Genomic DNA, 20225 nt, shown 5'->3' with positions numbered 1-20225 from the left:
ATCCGGTTTGAGTTAAGTGGGTAATCCGAAGTATACCTGGTAGGATTTAAAAGATGCAGCATTTGGAAGCAAACGGGTAATCCGAAGTACTACTCTTCTGTAGGATTTAAAAGATGCAGGACTCCAGTCAAATCTGAACCGTGACTTTTTCTAATATATTTTTAATCCAACTTTCTCTGTGAAAGAGCTGTGCGAGTGTTTCCGGCTGTTGTGACGTCACAAACCCTGATAAGCGGAAGACCTTGGTTAGCCATGGTGTTGTTTTTTTTTGTGTTTTTTTTTTTTTTTTTTTTTTCCTCTCTCCTTCTGAAAATTTAGACTCGCAACATGTCTGAGAGGATCAAATAATCAGTTGTGGAGGCCAGTTTTTCAACAAGCCTTCTGGGAGTAATTTTTCCGAAGGACCAGATTTTTCAGCACTAAATGTGAGATATATGATAGTTAATTATGGAAAAGAATAGAACCCACAACCTTTGTCGGAACTGTGGGTCAGACAACTTAAATTCCCAAAATAAAGAAAACACAAGAAACAGGAAGCCTGAGCGTTAAGCAGCTGGAGGCTTTGCAGGTTAGACCAGTTATCACTCGCTAAAAAGAAAAATGAAAAACAAATTTAGATAGATTGGAATGTTGCTGAGTGAGGCAGACACCCAAACAGACTGTGCCCCAGTGTGTGAAGCTGGACCCGGTCTGGACTCTGCGCCCCCCGCCCCACCCGCCCCCCCAACTAGCGCCGGGACCTCAGGCAGAGCTCACCAGCGCCTGGACTTCAACCAGCTGCGTCCGTTTGCCCCCCACTGCCCCCAACCCCACCCGTGGGAGCACCCCTCCCCCATCTTCACCCGTTTCACCCATCGGACAGATGAGGAAAAGTGCTGGGAAGACTGGCTGTCTCAAGGACATTTTTGACTGGCAGAAAGCCTGCGTTTCGCCAGGAAAATTGTGAGACTATTGCTGCAAAAGGCTGAAAGAGTGCAACGGGGGGGCAGAACACATTGAGGGCCCACGCGAAAAGGGGGGCCGGACTGTCTAGGGGTGGCGAGGAGAGCCGGTGAGGTGTCCGGTGGAAACGCAGAGGCCGGCTGTGCTGTGAGGTCTGCAGAACACGTGAGCACCTGAATACTAAATACACATACACACAAGAACCTTGTTTTTCATTTAATAGGTCTGGATTTTATGTTTAATGTCCGAATGGAAGGGAAATCAGCACTTGTCTGTTTAAGATTAGGTTATGATTTAAGATTATAACGTAATTCATTAATAGACGTTGGAATTGAGTATTGTGTCAGGAGAGGTTATTCATGACGTGTGGGTACACACCCCAATGCTGTTGTAGCTGCTTTCCCGTGATTGGTATCGTCTCAGACGTGGTTATTGATAAATAAAAAACTTCAAGTTACGTGAAAACAATTGTAAAATTAAATAAGTATCGGTAATTTTACTCATGCCGAACTGTTAGTGAGTTAAAGGCTTCATTATAATACTTTCGGCTGTTAGAACATTGTTGCAGGGGACTTTTTGTTTATTCTGCAGCAGGAAAACTCCTGCATCACATGCCAGACTGGTACGCCTCATTCCCGGTTAATTAAAAATGAGGTACAAATAAGATGAGGTGATATAAATGGACTAGAAGTGAAATGGATTCGACCTGAATTCACACACTATTTTCTGTCAGGTTCCGGTAGAACGTTTTAGTTTTATTTATTTTTTGCTCGGCATTCCAGTCCATCCTAACAGTCAATTTTGTTTGCTGTTGTTTTGATGGTAAAATTTTGTTTGCTGTTGTTTTGATGCTAAAATTTTGTTTGCTGTTGTTTTGATGGTAAAATTTTGTTTGCTGTTGTTTTGATGCTAAAATTTTGTTTGCTGTTGTTTTGATGGTAAAATGTTACACGTTTGTTTTGATGGTGATATGTTATACGTTCACTCGTGTGGGGTCGGCTCGACCGGGGGTCAAGAGACCTGGTGACCAGCAAGGAGGAGGGGTAACTGATGTAAGAGACACTCCTCTCGATGGATCTAGTGGAATGGGAATTTTTGTTTGCCTGTTTTGGCTAATGGTTCTCCTGTCCAATGTTTTTGTCTAGTGTTCATGACTGGAACTGTTTATTGAATTGGGATTCCTGTAAATGCATTAAAGTGGGTTTGAGTCCCGCTGAGGGGTTGAGTTGAAGGTCAGGGACCTTCGGGGGTCTGGGACCCCCCCCTTTTTTAGCTAGGGATTTAAATTGCCAGATAAACTTGGATGTTGATGGCGTGGCTTCGTGAAGATACTATGTTGATACTTTACTATGTTGACATGGGCCTGAAAAACATAAACAGAGATGTTGAGGTTGTGAAATGTATGTGAAATTCAGCATTAACTGCTGATGCGCCTGCGCTATGTGTGTGCGTGTGTAAACGCGTGGGTGTGTGTGGGTGTGTAAGCTCCGTGTCGCTTGTCTGACTGCGCGTTCACGCAGGGAGCGTTCACGTGAGGCTGCGTGAATGGGAGAGAGATGTTGTCTCGTTTTCCTTTCTGTTGACATTTTTTTTTGTTAAATTGATACAAGTAAAATAGTTTTTTACTCATTCTTTTCCCTGAATGGGGAATCGATGATGTGGAATTGTCAGAATTGGGTTGATTTACTGTTCGAATGGTTGCAGGTTACTTTTGTGATACTGTATTTGAACCGGATTGTGGGTCAAGGACGTATAAGGCCTTTGAGTAGCCCATTTTTAATACACTTAAAATAAAGATATTTTTGGCCATTTTCCAAACATTTGAAATGTAGTGTCCACGTACATGTATGTGAAAGCTTCAAACAAAGGTATTTTAGTGTTTTTAAACCTACATCTATAGGGCAACGACCCTGGTTTTTGTTGTATGGAAATTGGATTCTTGCCGTTGAGCTGTGTATGATTGTGAAAAGCGTGTTACATATCAATCATTTTCCTTTATTTTGTCTGTCGTGAAGTCACATACTGTTGATTGACGGTTTCGTCAGGAGTGGGTTTCGTCCCGTAAAATGAGTGCCCTGTGTTTTTTTTTGGATATGGGTCAATGACAAATAAGGCTTCCGCAGAAGGTATTTTTAAAAGAACTCTGTTGTATCTACAATATTTTAAGATTATTGCATTCCAGTGGCCAGGTATTTGGTATCTTTAGCGTCCAATTTTACATTTGAAGACGGAATAATAATTATACAAATATACAAATGAATGCATTTAATACAATATCTATTCACATCATAGTTGTCAACCATTCGTTCACTTTAACCTATTATTTATTGGTTTAAATGAATGTTTTATGTGGTCGCACCAACTGACATCAGTTGTGCCACCTGACTTTTACAGCTAATTTTAAATTAGACGGGCTTCTACTTGGACACCTGTATTGGCTACCTTGGCTGTCAAGTCCATACATATCATTTTTAAATAGAATAGAGAGTTTTATGATAAAATCACATTTTCCTAGTTTTACATTGGTTGTACCGTTTGACATTTTGGGGGTTTGAGATGCCAAAATGTAAAGTAACATATATTATCTGAATGTACCTGAGAGGTATTCAAACTAAATAGGTTTTATAGAATAAAGTGATATATGTCATAAATTGATTAAAATCATTTTAAAGGGAAATAATGCACCCAGACACCAAAATATGCATGCCATGTCGTTGACCCATATAGTGTTCATGAGCCTACTGTCATTGGCTCTGAGAGGCAGTTTGGAAGTGCTTATTGCAGTATGTTGTTGTTATCTTGGTTGCGAGTGAGTCCTGAGACGAATGCGTTAAAGCTTCTCTGGACCTGTTGACCCATTTTGGCTGAACAGGGGCATCAAGCCGGCCTGTCCGAACTGCAGTTTGTTGCCACAAGGGTTGCGTTTCTGGGTCATGTCATTTCGGGGGAGGGCAGATCCCTCTCACCTGGCAGAATTACGGCCATTCAAAAGGAGAAACGCCGGAACTGGTCGTTAAGAAACAAATTATGTAAATTCTGGGCTCCACCAGTTTTTGTCGACAGTGGGTCTCGCATTATGCGGAAATTGAGGCACCATTGGCAGCAATTGCCCATGGAGAAGGCCTACAAGGCAAGCATCAGACCCTGGTACCTGGACTGACGAGGCTGACGACGCCTTCACTGACCTGAAACTGACGTTACAGACGCCTCCACTACCGGACTAACTAACCACTAACGGACTGCCTGACTGTTCACGACTTTTCGTCCAGACTGTGGACGGAAAGGGGGGTTACATGACTTCAAGTGCTACAGCAAGTTCTTAACCCTTACCCTTTTGCCAACAGCGGATGATGGAGAACCACTCGCAACGCTAACATCCATTTGTTCCCTAAGACCTGAATTTGAGTGATGTTGCAATTGACAATGCTGACTTTGATCTTTTTGTTGTTGGTTCTGCTTCCAGGGCTCCTGCTACGTGAGTTAACATTGCAGGTTTTGCTTTTGGGGCTTTTGTCCCCGATACGTTTTTTTTTATTTTTTCCACAGGTAGACCCATAGCGCATCACGTGGATACAATGTTCCTGCCTACACAAATTGCTGTGTGTAAATGTGATGATCACACTAACAATCTGATTTTGTCTCTCAATGAAATGTTCAAGCTGACGCAGCTGCAAAAGAAACTGCGTCCAAACAACCTTTGTCTCTCAAAGTACGATCTGTCTCCCTGCTACTTCCGTCCTCGGCTGTGACCTCGGTTGAGATTGGTGAATTGTAACTAAGGGCTTTGCACACTGAAATATGGTCCTGGGAGGATGCGGACTGCAGGGTAATTAACAGGGTGTGAATGGGGCCCGACGGCCGGCCATGTCTCCCCAAGAATTTTTTCCCTCACTTTGCTTAATTGACACAAGGTTTCATGTGTCAAGGGGTGGGGGATGGTGAGTGAAATACGCAATAGGAGTGAATATGAAGACACAACTCGCCCCCACCAGACAGACGTTTCAACATTTGCAGATGGATTTCATTGAACTTACACCCAGTGAAGGCAAAAGGTTTGTTTTTGGTTATCATTTGCATGTTTTCTAAATGGATTGAAGCTTTTCCCACAACAAGACAGGACTCCGCCGCAGTGGCCAAGGCTTTGATGCACCTGATAATTCCCAGGGATTCCCGGGGGATTCTGGCGAAAAATCAGTTCAGACAATGGCGCTCCGTTTGTGAGCGCGGCACTGAAACAGGTCGGTGAGTACATGGGCATGGATATAAGACAACATTGCTCCTACCACCCAGCTTAATGTGGTGCTAATGTGGCGCGCCAGAGAAGCAAAAAATGGCCTGAGCCCCTTTGAAATCCTGTTTCAAGAGACCTTTAAACAGGGATTGGGCCCGTTTAAGAGGCAGCAGCAGGAGACTGTCCTTTGTGAAGACGAAATGTTACGATATTGTGCAACCTTGTCGTCTGTTTTGTCTGATATTAACAAGCAGGTTAAGGCGACCCTCCCCAAACTGGCAGAGACGAAACTCCATGACCTCGGAGTGGAGACTACATCGTGGTGAAAGACTTCAGACGTAAACACTGGAAAGCTCGGAGGTGGAACAGACCGTTCCAAGTGCTTCTGGTGATGGAGACAGCAGTCGAGGTTGCAGAGGGACGTACCACGTGGATCCACGCCAGCCACTGCCGACGGGTTCCTGATCCACGCGCACGCCACGCACCTGATCGAGAGGCCACAGCCGATGGCATCCCCTTAGGCGGCTCGGATGCGGCCTAAGGGTGGCGACCAGCGTCCTGCTGGTCGTCTCCATAGGGGTGAGGTTGCTTCTGCTGCTGTTGGAGAGCCTGCACGATCACACGTCACAGACCAACTGCACGACAATCTCACCTCCCCCTGACCACGATTCTGAGGCGGCACCTACCCCTCTTTGGCTGGTGAGAAGGGCTGCTGTTAACACGACCAACATGACCAACACGGCGTTGCAGCTACAGGACAACATATGGTTCCGTACCATGACCACTGTGACGAGGCAGCTGACCAACGAGATCGATGTGACACATGTTGTCGGACACCTGAATGAATTGTTGCATTTGCAGAGGAGGTCCTGGTTTTCCATTTCAGGGTGGAAAACTGCACTGTTCAACCTCTTTGCCCCTGAACTGACTATTCTTTTGGGTTTGTGTGTTTTTCTGTATTTTATTGTGCCATGGGTGAAGAAACTAGTAGCTTCTGCCATTCCCACCGCACCTCGACGGTTTGCCCAGGAGATGGACCACAATGATGAGTGGGTTCCTCCTTCCATGGAGGATCCAGGGCTACTTTAATTTATATTCTGCATTAATCCTTCCTCAGGTTGATGATGTTTTTTTCATTTATGCTGTTTTGAACTGATTATGAGCTGTTATGTCCTGTTGACAGGTTGTGAGGGAATCAAGCATTAGCCCTGTGGTACGGTGGGTTAAACCATGGAGGGTTTTGCCAGGACATGTGGGGAATTTTGTCATTTTTTTATTATTATTATTATTATTATTATTATTATTATTATTATTATTATTATTATTATTTTACATGTTATCTCATTTTATCCTTGAACTGCTAAGTCACACAGTGCCTTCGATTTTTTTCTCTTCTCCTTTTCCCTTCATGGACTATTGTGCTGAATGTGATTTGTTTTGGTATTGTTTGAAGTAGATTAGTTTATATTCCATGATGGGTTTTTCCCCTACGGGGGTTTTTTCCTTCCTTATCTATGATAGGGTAGCTAGACAGATTGAGTCTTTTGACTCTCCCCTTTTGCCTAGTGGAGGGAGAGGTTTTGGCTCTTCTGTACCCGTGACCTAAGATCCTCTGTCGGGGTTTTCTGTGACTCCCGCGTTGGAGAAGGGGTGTGCTAGCGTTTGGCTGGTGCGCGACAGAGCATATTGGTCGCGGGGTAGGTCAGTGCAAAATTTCCTATTTTATTATGGTTTAGCATACAATGCTAAAAGGGGTGGAATGTAATGGAAAATTTTGGTATAACACTGTCTGTTGCCTGTTTTCATTCCTATGCCAAGGTCATGTTCCTTTGACACAGATCATGGCACGGTTGCCAGGGTGATGGGTGATGTTTTGTCTTTTCCTGCTCTCAACTATAAAATAACCTGTCGCTAATCTTCTTCAGCTCACTCAGGACTGTCGGTTCATGTGACCGGTTGGACTGTGTGGCTCCGTTCAATTGAATGTTTGTCCTCTTTCCATTAAATCTTCGAAAGACAGCTGAGGTGTCCTGACATTCTTTTGAACAACAATTTTTGCCACCACAACTACTAATGCTACTACTACTACTACTGTCATTTAGCAGACGCTTTTATCCAAAGTGACTTACATCTGAGACAACAACACAAGCACGAAAATCGGCAAATCAAATAATTTATCAGAGTTTATGAGCTGATGTAAATCTCTATAGTGTATATTGTTATCAAGCTTCTTGGTTGCATGTTGTTTAATGGTAATTTAAATTGCTCAATTAATGAAATAATCGAAAAAAAAAAAAAGACTTTTTTCCTGTTACCACTTCTGCAGCACAAATATTTCATTTTAATTCATTCAATTTTGAAATCTACACATTATACAGTATTTTTTATAGAAATACACTTGAGATTGAAGGATTCATTTGCTTTAAAACCCAGCTTTTGTATGTCTTTAAAAAAGTAGAAAAAGTTAAAAAAAGTAAGTGAACCCTTTGAAATGTTCTGGTTTGCTGCGTGGATTTGCCATAAAATCTAATCTGATCTTTATCCAAGTTACAATAATAGACCACACACACACACACACACACACACACACACACACACACACACACACACACACACACACACACACACACACACACACACACACACACACACACACACACACACACAGAGAACATAGTATTCTAAAGAAAAGGGGGCAGGCTGGCAGGCATGGCTGGATGATGACAGACTCCTCTGCTGCAGGGCTCCTCTTTTTTTTTTTTACGTTGGAGACTTTCTAAATATTTCAGCAAGATATTAAAAATGTTGTATATCTAAACTTAGCCCTTAAACAGTTGCATAAATGGCCATAAATTATTGCATGAAGATTAACGTCACTTGTGCTGCTGTTTGTGTTATGGCATCACTCCAGTGTGCAGAGAAGTGAACGTCTGCATCTTTCTGCTCTGATGAACCCGAGGAATGGGCGATATTTTACCGTCGAAAGAAAGAAAGAAAGAAAGAAAGAAAGAAAGAAAGAAAGAAAGAAAGAAAGAAAGAAAGAAAGAAAGAAAGAAAGAAAGAAAGAAAGAAAGAAAGAAAGATAAATTCCCGTTGATGAGGTTTTTTTGTGTAACAAACATGGCGGATCTGAGTTTTGCAGTACAGGTGTTACTCATTTAATTGGTTTTTATCAATTCAATTTAATTGGTGTAGTTTAGTAGCATTTAGTATTCTTTTAGAGCAGTGTTTTGGCTCCAAAGACTGAATGTGGTGATAGATTTACAGTTAAAAAGGTGGAGTTTTTTATCATTTTTATCGTTATCGGGATAAATGCCAGCAATTATCGCAATTTTTTTAGTCCATACCGCCCATCCCTAATGAACACGCAGGATTTTTGTCTGCAGAGTAAAATGTGGACATGAATATAAAAGAAGAAACAGGGAATCACCGTAAAGAGGCACGATGTTAAGCCTCTGCAGCGGCAGGAATGACCTTCTGAACCTGCAAGCTGAAGACGCCTCCAAATGAAGCCTTCTCGTTGTTTTATCAGTCGTTTATCACTTTGGTTTTCCTAGATTTGTTGTGTTTCTGTTGCGACCCCAATGAATGATGACTATAAATACAACAGCACTGTCCACTACCGTTTTATAAAGCTCCATGCTACACTGCACATGCACTTTTCACGGTATTAAACCATAGTGACAGACTGTCACGGTGCAGCGCCGGCCATTGACATGAATGGGTACAAAGGACTCATTCCTATGAGATAAATCTCTACTTCCCAAGTAAACTCTTCATGGCGTCGTCTTAATATTTCAGTGTAGATATACTGTTTTTAAGTTTACAAAAAAAAAAAAAAAACAAGATTCAGCATTAGTTCATCTCTATACTATAGAACTATAGTATCCCTGCAGATTATTTTTGTTTTATAATATGTGTAATATTGTACGAACCCATATTATTGTGCTAATGACCAGGTTATGTTGCTGGTGGCGAAGAGCATCTCTGAATGCACAACACCGGATCCTGCAGCGTGAGAGTGAGAGGGGCAGGGTAACGGCCCGGGCAGGCGGGGGAGAAGGTTTGTCCGTCAAGACTCCTCTCCCTGGCCCTGCTCCTTCTCAACCTTTCCCCGACCCTGAACCTAACCTGGGACTTGATGATTGGGCCGGAGCTTTGGGAGCTGCGTGCTGGCCTGCAGTCCCCACCCCCGGTCATCCCGTCGCTGCTTCCACCTGCCTGCTGTGCTGTTGCCGTCCCCGACCCCCAGTCTGGCCCTCGGCAGGAGGGTCCCCCCTTACGAGCCAGGTCCTGGTCCAGGTTTCTTCCCTCCTAAAGGGGAGTTTTTCTTGCCACTGTTTGGCTTAAGGTTTTTCTCCCACTAGGGGAGTTTTTACCTGCCATTGTTTATGTAATAACTGCTCGGGGGTTCATGTTCATGTTCTGGGTCTCTGGAAAGCGTCTAGAGACAACTTTTGTTGTATTAGACGCTATATAAATAAAATTGAATTGAATTGAATTGAATGTCTGATTTTGGCACCGAAACAACGTCTGAAACGGGATATTCTGCTACAAGTGTTCGCCGGTGTGGACCGGCCGAAGGGGCTGGTAGCCACGTCTAACTTTGATTGACGTACGGGTTGTCAACATGGTGCAACGCATTCCAAGGAAAAAGAGGCTTCAAAACCACTCTCCATAAAACCTACGGGTTTTACGGAGAGTCACGGAGAGTCTGCCGTGTAATATTTCGCCTATGATGAAACAACTGACCAGGGAGGCTACGAGGGAGAAGCTACGAGGGAGAAGCTACGAGGGAGAAGCTACGAGGGAGAAGCTACGAGGGAGAAGCTACGGGGGATAAGCTACGAGGGAGAAGCTACGAGGGAGAAGCTACGGGGGAGAAGCTACGAGGGAGAAGCTACGAGGGAGAAGCTACGGGGGAGAAGCTACGAGGGAGAAGCTACGAGGGAGAAGCTACGAGGGAGAAGCTACGGGGGAGAAGCTACGAGGGAGAAGCTACGAGGGAGAAGCTACGGGGGAGAAGCTACGAGGGAGAAGCTACGAGGGAGAAGCTACGGGGGAGAAGCTACGAGGGAGGCTATGAGGGAGAAGCTACGAGGGAGAAACTACGAGGGAGGCTATGAGGGAGAAGCTACGAGGGAGAAGCTACGGGGGAGAAGCTACGAGGGAGAAGCTACGAGGGAGAAGCTACGAGGGAGGCTACGAGGGAGAAGCTACGAGGGAGAAGCTACGAGGGAGAAACTACGAGGGAGGCTATGAGGGGAGAAGCTACGAGGGAGAAGCTACGAGGGAGAAGCTACGAGGGAGAAGCTACGAGGGAGAAGCTACCAGGGAGAAGCTACGAGGGAGAAGCTACGAGGGAGAAGCTACGAGGGAGAAGCTACGAGGGAGAAGCTACGAGGGAGAAGCTACCAGGGAGAAGCTACCAGGGAGAAGCTACGAGGGAGAAGCTACGAGGGAGAAGCTACGAGGGAGAAGCTACGAGGGAAAAGCTACCAGGGAAGCTACGAGGGAAGCTACGAGGGAGAAGCTACCAGGGAGAAGCTACGAGGGAGAAGCTACCAGGGAGAAGCTACGAGGGAGAAGCTACGAGGGAGAAGCTACGAGGGAGAAGCTACGAGGGAGAAGCTACGAGGGAAAAGCTACCAGGGAAGCTACGAGGGAAGCTACGAGGGAGGCTACGAGGGACGCGACCAGGGGAGCTACCAGGGAGGCTAAAATGGAAGCGACCAGGAGGCTTCCTAACCAGAGCTGGTTCCTCTCAATGTGGAGAAGGAATGATTTTGCTCCAAGTCCCTCATTAATGACAAAAGAACCTAATTAGGAAACTATTTTCCGCCCCTTGTATCCCAATGTTGTGTTTACAGTTGTTACTCTAGATGAGTGAGGACGGGTAGGAGCAGAGAAGGAGTCCACATTACTGCAAGTGCTGTGGCCGCCATGTGTTGATCACCCACTCCATTCTCCCTCGACTTCTGAACACGACCCGGGTACTTAAGCTCCTCCAATCAAAAATAAAACACTTGAGCCGACGGCTCATTTCAGGAAATGTCTCTCCTTGTGGCTCTCAGACCTGTGATTCTGAAATAACCACCGATATTTAGAGTAATTCTGGAGACGGAGCTTCACCTGACGTATCAGGGCTGGAAATCAGAGTATGGTCGCTTTACCGGATATTTCTTCAACGCTAAATTTCATTTTATTCTTTATTTCATTCAAAAAATAAAACAAACAATTCAATACAAATACAAATACAAATGTTCATCAATTGTGAATGAAAAGGGAGCAGAAAGAAGAAGAATCTTATCTAATCTGCCCCTTTTCCAAGAAATAAATTCACAAATAACATAAATTTAAATTTAAAAAACAACAACTAAGTAAATAAAAAACTAAAATAAAATTACCGCCGTCTATGGGTATGTCAATCAAATGTAACTAACATATTTCATTATATTTACTTAACATACAGGCTTTAATTGTTCTTTTGTGTTTGTGTATGTTTGATTTGATTCTTTGTTTTCTTTGTTCAGATTGATCCATAAACTGATTCCTTTCACAGAAACACAACGTTCCATCAATTTAGTCCTGAATCTTGTTTTTTTTTAAATCTCTGTCCCTTTTAATATGTATAATGTTATACTTGCTTTCTCTTTTTTCAAATATTTTTTGAATGTTGATTGGTAACGTTTTTTTATGAGCTTTAAACATAATTTTCAGAATACTATAGTCTACTAATTCATGAAATTTAAACAATTGTAACTGAATGAATAATGGATTTGTTGGATCTCTATATCGTTTTCTACTGATTATTCTTATGGCTCTTTTTTGCAAAATGAAAATTGACTAAATATAAGTTTTACAGGCATTTCCCCAAACTTCAACACAGTAGGTCAGATATGGAACAATCAGAGTGTTATATAAAATGTACAAAGCTTTGTTGTCCAATGAATCCTTTACTTTGTGGAACAGAGCAATTGTTTTTGATATTTTTATCTTTGAATAATGTATATGTGATTTCCAATTAAAATTCTCATCAAGAATGACACCCAAAAACGTGGTTTCCCTTACTCTTTTAATTTCAATACCATCTATTTTAATTGAAGTGTCCGTGTTTCTCCTTCTGTTACTAAATATCATGATATACCCCGAACGTATCCCCATCGTGTAAATGCAGCAGCTGAGAGTTTGCCTGTTGTTTCATCCAACAGAGTCCTGTTTGGTTTGTTCTGTCTGAAACCAATGCGTCTAAAAATAAAATGATCTATGGACTCGAAGGCAACAATTCCTGTTGGGATTGATAGTACGGTTGTGTTTTGGTTACTTTTGATATGATATACAGCGTCTCGCAGGTAGAGATCTTTCAGGGTGTCAACAAGCCATTTATCATCAGGTGGAAAAAAAGGGCGGAAAAAAAGGTCCTGAGGATAAAATGGACCCAAACCAGAGGAAACATAAATAACCTGGCCGAGGAATAATTGTATTCTCAGGTATCCAGAGGAAATGAAGCAGAAAAGAGTATGTTATCTGTCACGGTTTACAGATGACTCAGATTTTCTTCTTTTCCACACGTTTCCATGGATCTCTTCACCAAGACGGCTCAGCCCGGCGTCGTAAATGCTGTCGCGCTGATGGGACATTGACTGCGTTTCCATGCATCAATAACCCTTTTAAAACCCGAATATTGGCAATAACCCGAATTTGCACGGCCATGTAAACACCAATAACCCCTTTGAATAACCCGAATTTGCTCATTCTGGTTTTTAAAAACCCTAATATGAGCCCTGGGTTACTCCTTTTAAAACCCAAATATTCGGTCATGTAAACACCAAACGGAATATCCCCATCAAACGGAACAGGAATTTGTATTCTGTGCTTGGTCTGTTTACAAGGAATCCTGGGGCCTCATCTATAAAGCTTGCTTGCACAGAAAAAGCGCATGAAAGTTGCGGAAGCCGCCATCTACGCAAAGCCTCGGATCTAAAAAGAAAAAACTAACCGAAAAATCTGCGTATCCCTACGGCAACCCTCACCCTCCCGTAAGAATTTACTTAAGACACGGGGAACTGGCGAGGCAGGCTGTGAGGTGGTGAAATGAAGCCAGATTCATGTCATACTCTTAATAATGTCATCACATATCACAACATATGTCAGACTTATAATAAAATAGTGCTGATAACAGAGCAGGCGGCGGGGGGGGATGGCTGCCGCTCCGAGCCCACTGCTCCACGCCGAAGAGGAAGAAAGAAAGTGTTCTGATTAAAATAAGGAAAGTTGGACTATATAACAATTGCGTTCATAAGGATAAAGTTTAAAAAAAAAGAAAAATTAAAGAAATAGTCTCTTCTCCCCATGTGTGTCTGCCTGTCATGCACGGGTTCGTGCGTGCATGTTGTTTAATTTTAAGCCGGAATTATGGTTCTGCGTCACACCAACGCAGAGCCTACGCCGTAGGGTCCGGCGTAGGGTACGCGGCGACGCGCACCCTACGCCGTAGGCTCGGCGTTGGTGTGACACGGAACCATAAATCAGTCCTGAGCAGCTCTGAGGAGAGACGGGAGGGAGGAGGGGGAGCGGCTCCCGTCCCGTCTTCGCATCGCCCGCCTTCGCACAGAGAGTCTGGATGATTTGCAATCACAGGCTGAGCCTACCGTTAGTTTTTAAACTGTAAAAAGTGGGAGTGACAAATACACGATTTTGAAAAGTGGGGGGGGGGGCATGTCCCCCCTGTCTCCAGTGGAAATTGCGTCGTGGCACTAACGGGCAGCAACGGCGTGCTGCCACTCAATCGCTTTATTTTATGTGTATACTATTTATATACTTATTCTAACTTTTACTGTGACCACCAAATAATGTGGTTTTCCTGTCCTCCATATCATCCACAACATCTTGATCTAAGTCTCCGTGAAAGTCAGTGTCACGGTGGCTGGACACGTTTCATTCATTCTGACGCCAAACAGGCTGCAGGAAGCCGCTGCGCATGCTCAGCAGGCTCATTCATATGCATTTATGGTAAAAAGTGGGCATGTAGAGGGCGTGATATGAGGCAGATTTAGCTGCGCAACCTTCCAGCTGGACTGTTCATAAAGCGAACATTGCATGCAAGATTGCGTGCACATGGTTTTATTGATCCGGATTTTTTTTTGCGCCCGGCATTTTCGGCTTTTGGGTGCACGTGCAATTTTAGTATGAATCCTGCGCAGTCCATTTTAAATGAGGCCACTGGTCTTTTGAGTCCAGGACGTAGTTCTAAACACGGAGAAACGCAAGACCAGGCCACACTTTTGGAGTGAGGAGGAGACTAATCACTTCATAAATGTAATGAAAGATATGAAAACTTTGGCATTTTTAGACGGTAGAAAGTACCAGGACAGCCAGATTTACAAGAAGGTGAGCGAAAAGTTGCGCGAAGCAGCATTTGTTTTGAATTTGGATACAGGAAGAAGAAGCGGAAATTACGGGAATTGCGTCATGACGTTCTCCGTGCGTCGCTGGTTTGATCCAGATATCACAAATTATTAATTAAGATAAGATAAGATCAGATAAGATAGTCCTTTATTACTCCCTCAGTGGGGAAACTCACGTGTTAGCAGCAGTACACTTAACATACACACACAGGGGATAAAAGGGGATAAAGGGGATAAAAAGGTAAAAAAGTAAAAGATATATATAATTGCAAAAATATGGACAATATATACATTGCAGTGGAGATAAAAAAATATTAGATAAAAAAATAGTGCAAAGGGTTAGAGTTAGGGTTAGGGTTAGTTAATTACCATGTAAACGGAATATTCCGAATGTTTCAGTAACTGGAATATAAGCAATAACCTGAATTTTGACTGCATGTAAACGCCGTCATTGTTGGGATCTGGAGTTGAGATCAACCGTCTCGTGGAGTCAGGCGGAGGGTGGAGCAGATTGATTAGGCCAGACCTGTTTGAAGTGCCGTCAGCGGTGATACGGCGGGCAAACACCTTGTTATATTTGTGATGAAGTGGCTCCTGTTGGCAGAGCTTATTTGGATTACCTCCCCCTTCTTTGTAACCATGACAGCCCAAATGAAGAAGCATTCAACACCTATCCTCGGGTGTCATCTGGGTTGGAATTTTAAGTAGGGAAACATTAATTAATGACAACACAATTTAGAGAGGTGCCCCTTTTAAACGTGAAGGAGACGAGCTTATTTACCACGGTCTGATCAAATGCAGTCGCACACCCTTGTCTGCGTCGTTCCGTCGCGCCGCTCAACATATTGTCTCACCATCCTTACATTTCTCTGTCCTGTCTCTTCCACTTTGTGCGCTGGAGTCTCACCCTGATTTATCTACGCTGCCTTTGGAAAGAGCGAGTGCTATAAAGTGTGGCAGTGGATCAGGAATTAATGCATTTGCTTCCAGTGAAAGTCGTTGAGAAAAGTGTGCTCATTAGGCCTCTCCCTCTCCGCCGGCGTAAAGGCCGAGGGAGGCAGACGGCGCGGTGGGAGGAGGTTGGCGGGGTCATTATCTACCCTGTAGCTGCACTCCGGACTTCAGAGTAAAGGCCTCGCTCACTGCGTCTTTGTACGGCTTTGGACGAGGTCTTGACAGCCCGGGCAGATGTAGCGTAGCGACTGCAGCTCGGACGGACGGACGCGCCGACGCTCTCGGCTTCATTAACCCTTGTACTGTCTTTGGGTCAAAATGACCCAATTCTTCTATCTTTCTTTCCTCCTGTTCTCTCCTTCCTTCTTCCTTTCCTCTTTTCCTCCTTTTTTACCCTCCTTTACTCCTTTTTCTTCCTACCTCCCTTTGGTCATTGGTTCCTTTATTACCTTCTTTGCTTTTCCTTCTTTCTTTCCTTTTCTCCATTCCTTCCTCCCTCCCTTCTTTCGTTTTCTCCCTTCTTTCCTTCCTTTCTCCCTTCCTTCCTTCTTCCCTCCCTCCCTTCTTTCTTTGTTTTTCTCCATTTCTTCCTCCCTCCCTTCTTTCCTTTTCTCCCTTCTTTCCTTCCTTTCTCCCTTCCTTCCATCTTTTCTCCTTTCCTTACTCCCTTTCCTTCCTTCCTTCCTTCTTTTCTCCTTTCTCCCTTCCTTCCATCTTTTCTCCCTTCCTTACTCCCTTTCCTACTTCCTTCCTTCTTTCCTTCTTTTCTCCTTTCTTCCTTACTTCTTTCTTTCCTTCCTTCCATCTTTTCTCCCTTCCTTCATTCCTTCTTTTCTCTCTTCACCCTCCCTTAACCCAAAGACAGCACAAGGGTTAAAATAGGATGCTTCTGAGGACGTACAGGACTCCACATTAGGATACACTCATCCTCAATTTGCTTAAGACATAAGGTAATACAGTTCAAGATTGCACATAGGCTACATTGGTCTAAACAAGGAGTCTTTTTTAGCCCAGGGACTTGGATGAGAGAAAAACAGAGCACGGACCCCCGCAGGTAATTAGGGCCCGAGCACTTACAGTGCGAAGGCCTTATTGTATCTGTAGGAATTCTTTCTTCTTTATTTTTCCGACAAAAGGAGGGCCTTTTTGCCCCCCTAAATGTGCCCCAAAAGTCACCAAATTTTGCACGCAAGCCAGGCCTGGCGAAAAATTTGATATTTAGGCCCAATCCCAATACTCCCCCTACTTTCTATCACTACCCCTAAAAAAGAAGGGACAGATTTTAGGACACTTGAAATCTTCCCAGGTCTGTCCCAATACTCCCCCTACCCCTACTTTCAGCACCACCCCTAAATCAGGAAGCTGAGAGCCAAAAGCTGTTTTAATTTCATCTGTAGCGCTGTTAATATGCCACTTTATTAAGTTTTAATATTTTTTCAGGCGAAAAAGTAACCGTTAAGATCCCCAACCTGGGCTCAGTTTATCCAAATAACGCCTGTTAAGAAATTTGACCCGATGTTTCTGGAGATGAGAAGAGCCGTCGTCCCGGGGAGAAACCTGCAGCTTTGTGGAGAATTACCGCTGGCTGAAATAAATAATTTAGGAAGCTAAATGTTGGTTTAATAGATGAAATCTAACAGTTGTAGCTACGCCTGTTAAGAAATTTGCTCCGAAGATTTTGAGATTTCTGGCTGCCGGCTCCGGAGCTGATTTATGTTTCCGCGTTAAATCGATGCAGAGCCTACGGCGTAGGGTACGGCGTAGGGTACGGCGTACGGCGCGCGTCGCCGCGTAACCTACGCCGTAGGCTCTGCGTTGGTGTAACGCGGAACCATAAATCAGCCTTTATTCTGGCGTGATCTTCGGCAAACGGGCAAGCGAGTGATTATGTACATTCACTGAGGGAATATTATGAAAGTAAAATATATATTTCTCGCTAGAAATGTAATCAAAACGCATTTTTATGCAGAAACTAACTCAAAATATTGATTTTATTCACAAAAAAATAAGAAATGTCCGCCATGTTGTTTTTTTTTGGATTCAGTCCGCAAATGACGACGAAAAGCATTCTGGGAATTTTTTCTGTCCCTAGTGGGGATCGGAAATCCCTACATCCGTAGGGAGAGATTCAGCCACTACATTACTTTTCTTCACTACACCTAGTATAGGTGGAAAGAGGAATTGGGACACCACTACCCTCACGGGAACACGCAAAATTTAGGGGTAGGACTGAAAAATAGGGGTAGTGGGAGTATTGGGACAGGGCCTTAATGGTTTGCATTAATGGGCATGGCCTAATGGCTCAACAAGCCCCACAATACGGTTTGACTTACATGCACGAAAATCGGTACACACCTGTATCATGTTGCAACTTAAAGAAAAGTCTCTTGGCGCCATGGCCCAAACCCAACAGGAAGTCGGCCATTTTGAATTAATCGTGTAATTTTGGCGCAATTTATATTACTTTTCTCAGTCAAAAGCATATTTGATAGTTCCTACTTTCTGCCATAACCTTTGAATGGTTTGATATAAAGAGTAATGGGTGGTGTCATCGGACTCGGTTTTGAGTTCTTGAACATAATTGCTGCAAATTAGCCCCGCCCCTTCTTCTGATTGGTTGATATCTGATAGTTCCTACTTTCTGCCATAACTTTTGAATGGTTTGATACAGAGAGTCGTGGGTGGTTTCATCCGCTAAATGTCCAGTCCTGAAGAATCTACATCAAGTCATACAAGCTTCCACTGCAGCCTGAACGTGCACAAGGGTGGAGGACCGTTCATCGCTGCTTGCAGCTTTAATTTCTTCTTCTTATTTTTGTATGTTTTTGTTTGTTTTGTTAACTTCATCTGTGTTTTGTTTGTTTGTTTAAAATGTGGTGGTGCAATGGGGTGGGATTGTGTTGAAATGTATTGAAATGCATGTCAAATTGTATCTTGTACGATTAAAAAAAAAAAAAAGATAAATATTTTGAAAAAAACAGTCAGTTCTTTTTCTTGTAAACCTTTTGGCTTCACTTTTCAACGTTTTTACACCTCGCCTGCTCCTGCCACGAGCTAATGTCACATAATGCTGCTGTACGGGAACAGAAAGGTGTTCAAATCTCTCCCGGAACACCTTGTTCAGTTTCTGTCTTCATCTGACATGTTTTATAACTACTCTATTTGAGCGTGCATGTGTTTTTATTTTATTTTAAAGCTGATGCATCAATGCAAAACGTTCCTTCTTCCTTCTGCCTCTGTGCTCTTTTGTCCTCATTCGTCCCACGCGCTCCTGTTCTCCTCAATCTCTTCCCTCTAATGATGATAAAACAAGGTAAAGTGCAGGTCCCGACATTTCGCCGAACGTGAATTAATCACAATAAACGACGTGCTGGTTTGCTAACTGCATGTGACAGCGCGGACATGCATGACTGAGCAGGCGTTTAGCGAGACTTTGCATGTGCGTTTATGTGTTTTCTTCAAGGTTTTTTCTCTTCACACAGGTGGTAAAGACCCCGTAACCCCCGGCCTATTTATTATCCTGCTAAATTTCTAGCTCTAAATTCAGTTTCTCTGCTCGGGAAAGCTTGTGCGGGATTCACAGCTGACTGAAGCTTTTTACTTCAGAATATTTATAGTTTAATTGTACATCACAGGGCTACAGATTTTCTTCTTCCTAAAAGCCTCATCTCTCATGACTCAGGAACGCTTGCATCCTGTGGTGTAACTATTGTCTTATTTGAAATAAGGTCAATACATTTTTCTCTTGTACTTTATTTCACAACAGTCGCATGGCCAGTTAGTGCTGCTAAATTCCTAAATTTCTTTCGGGATTAATAATGTATCCAATCCAATCCATCCATCCATCCATCCATCCATCCACCTGTGGCAGGGTGCAGGATTGGGGCATGGTCTGCAGGGGAGAGAGGGAGTGTGGGGGAGTGGTGCACAGGTGACGCGGCTGGAACAGCTGATGGTGCACAGGTGTGTCTAATCACTCTCTGTGTATTTCAGTAGGGTGGGGCCCTGGAGACGAGAGAGGAAGGACGCAGAGCGGAGCTCTGCTGAGAGGACAGAGCTGCTGAAGTTCAAGTCTGTGTGATTTGAAATAAAATAATTAAGAATTCCTCCTCGAAACCCTGTGTCCTCTGTCCTGTCGGGTGACCCCCAACACACACCGGAGGTTTGCCACCGCGGCAGTCCTGGAGGCGTTGGTCCCCGAGGCGGGATCCATCTATCCATCCATCCATCCATCCATCCATCCATCCATCCATCCATCCATCCATCCATCCATCCATCCATCCATCCATCCATCCATCCATCCATCCATCCATCTGCAGTGAGAAGAAAACATTTACATGTATGAAATGATGTTTCAATGATTTGCTCGATTATTGTCGAAGTATTGTCTTTATCAGATGAATATTAGAGTATTGTCTAAACCAGGGGTCGGCAACCCGTGGCTCTTTTCTCTTTCTTTCTCTTTTTTTCTTCTTTTTTCCTTTTTTTCTCTTTTTTTCTTCCTTTTTCCTTTCCTTTTTCATCTCGACATTTCGACTTTTTCTTGACATTTCGACTTTTTTCTCACAATTGTACTTCGACATTAATCTCGACATTTCGACTTTTCTCTCGAAATTTTGACTTTTTTCTCAACATTTCGACTTTTTTTTCTCAACATTTCGCCTTTTCTCTCGACTTTTTGCCTTTCACCA

This window comes from Cololabis saira, chromosome 13 (genome assembly GCF_033807715.1).
Source record: "Cololabis saira isolate AMF1-May2022 chromosome 13, fColSai1.1, whole genome shotgun sequence".
In the NCBI taxonomy this organism is placed as follows: Eukaryota; Metazoa; Chordata; class Actinopteri; order Beloniformes; family Belonidae; genus Cololabis; species Cololabis saira.
Note: the sequence above shows the minus strand (reverse complement) of the source record.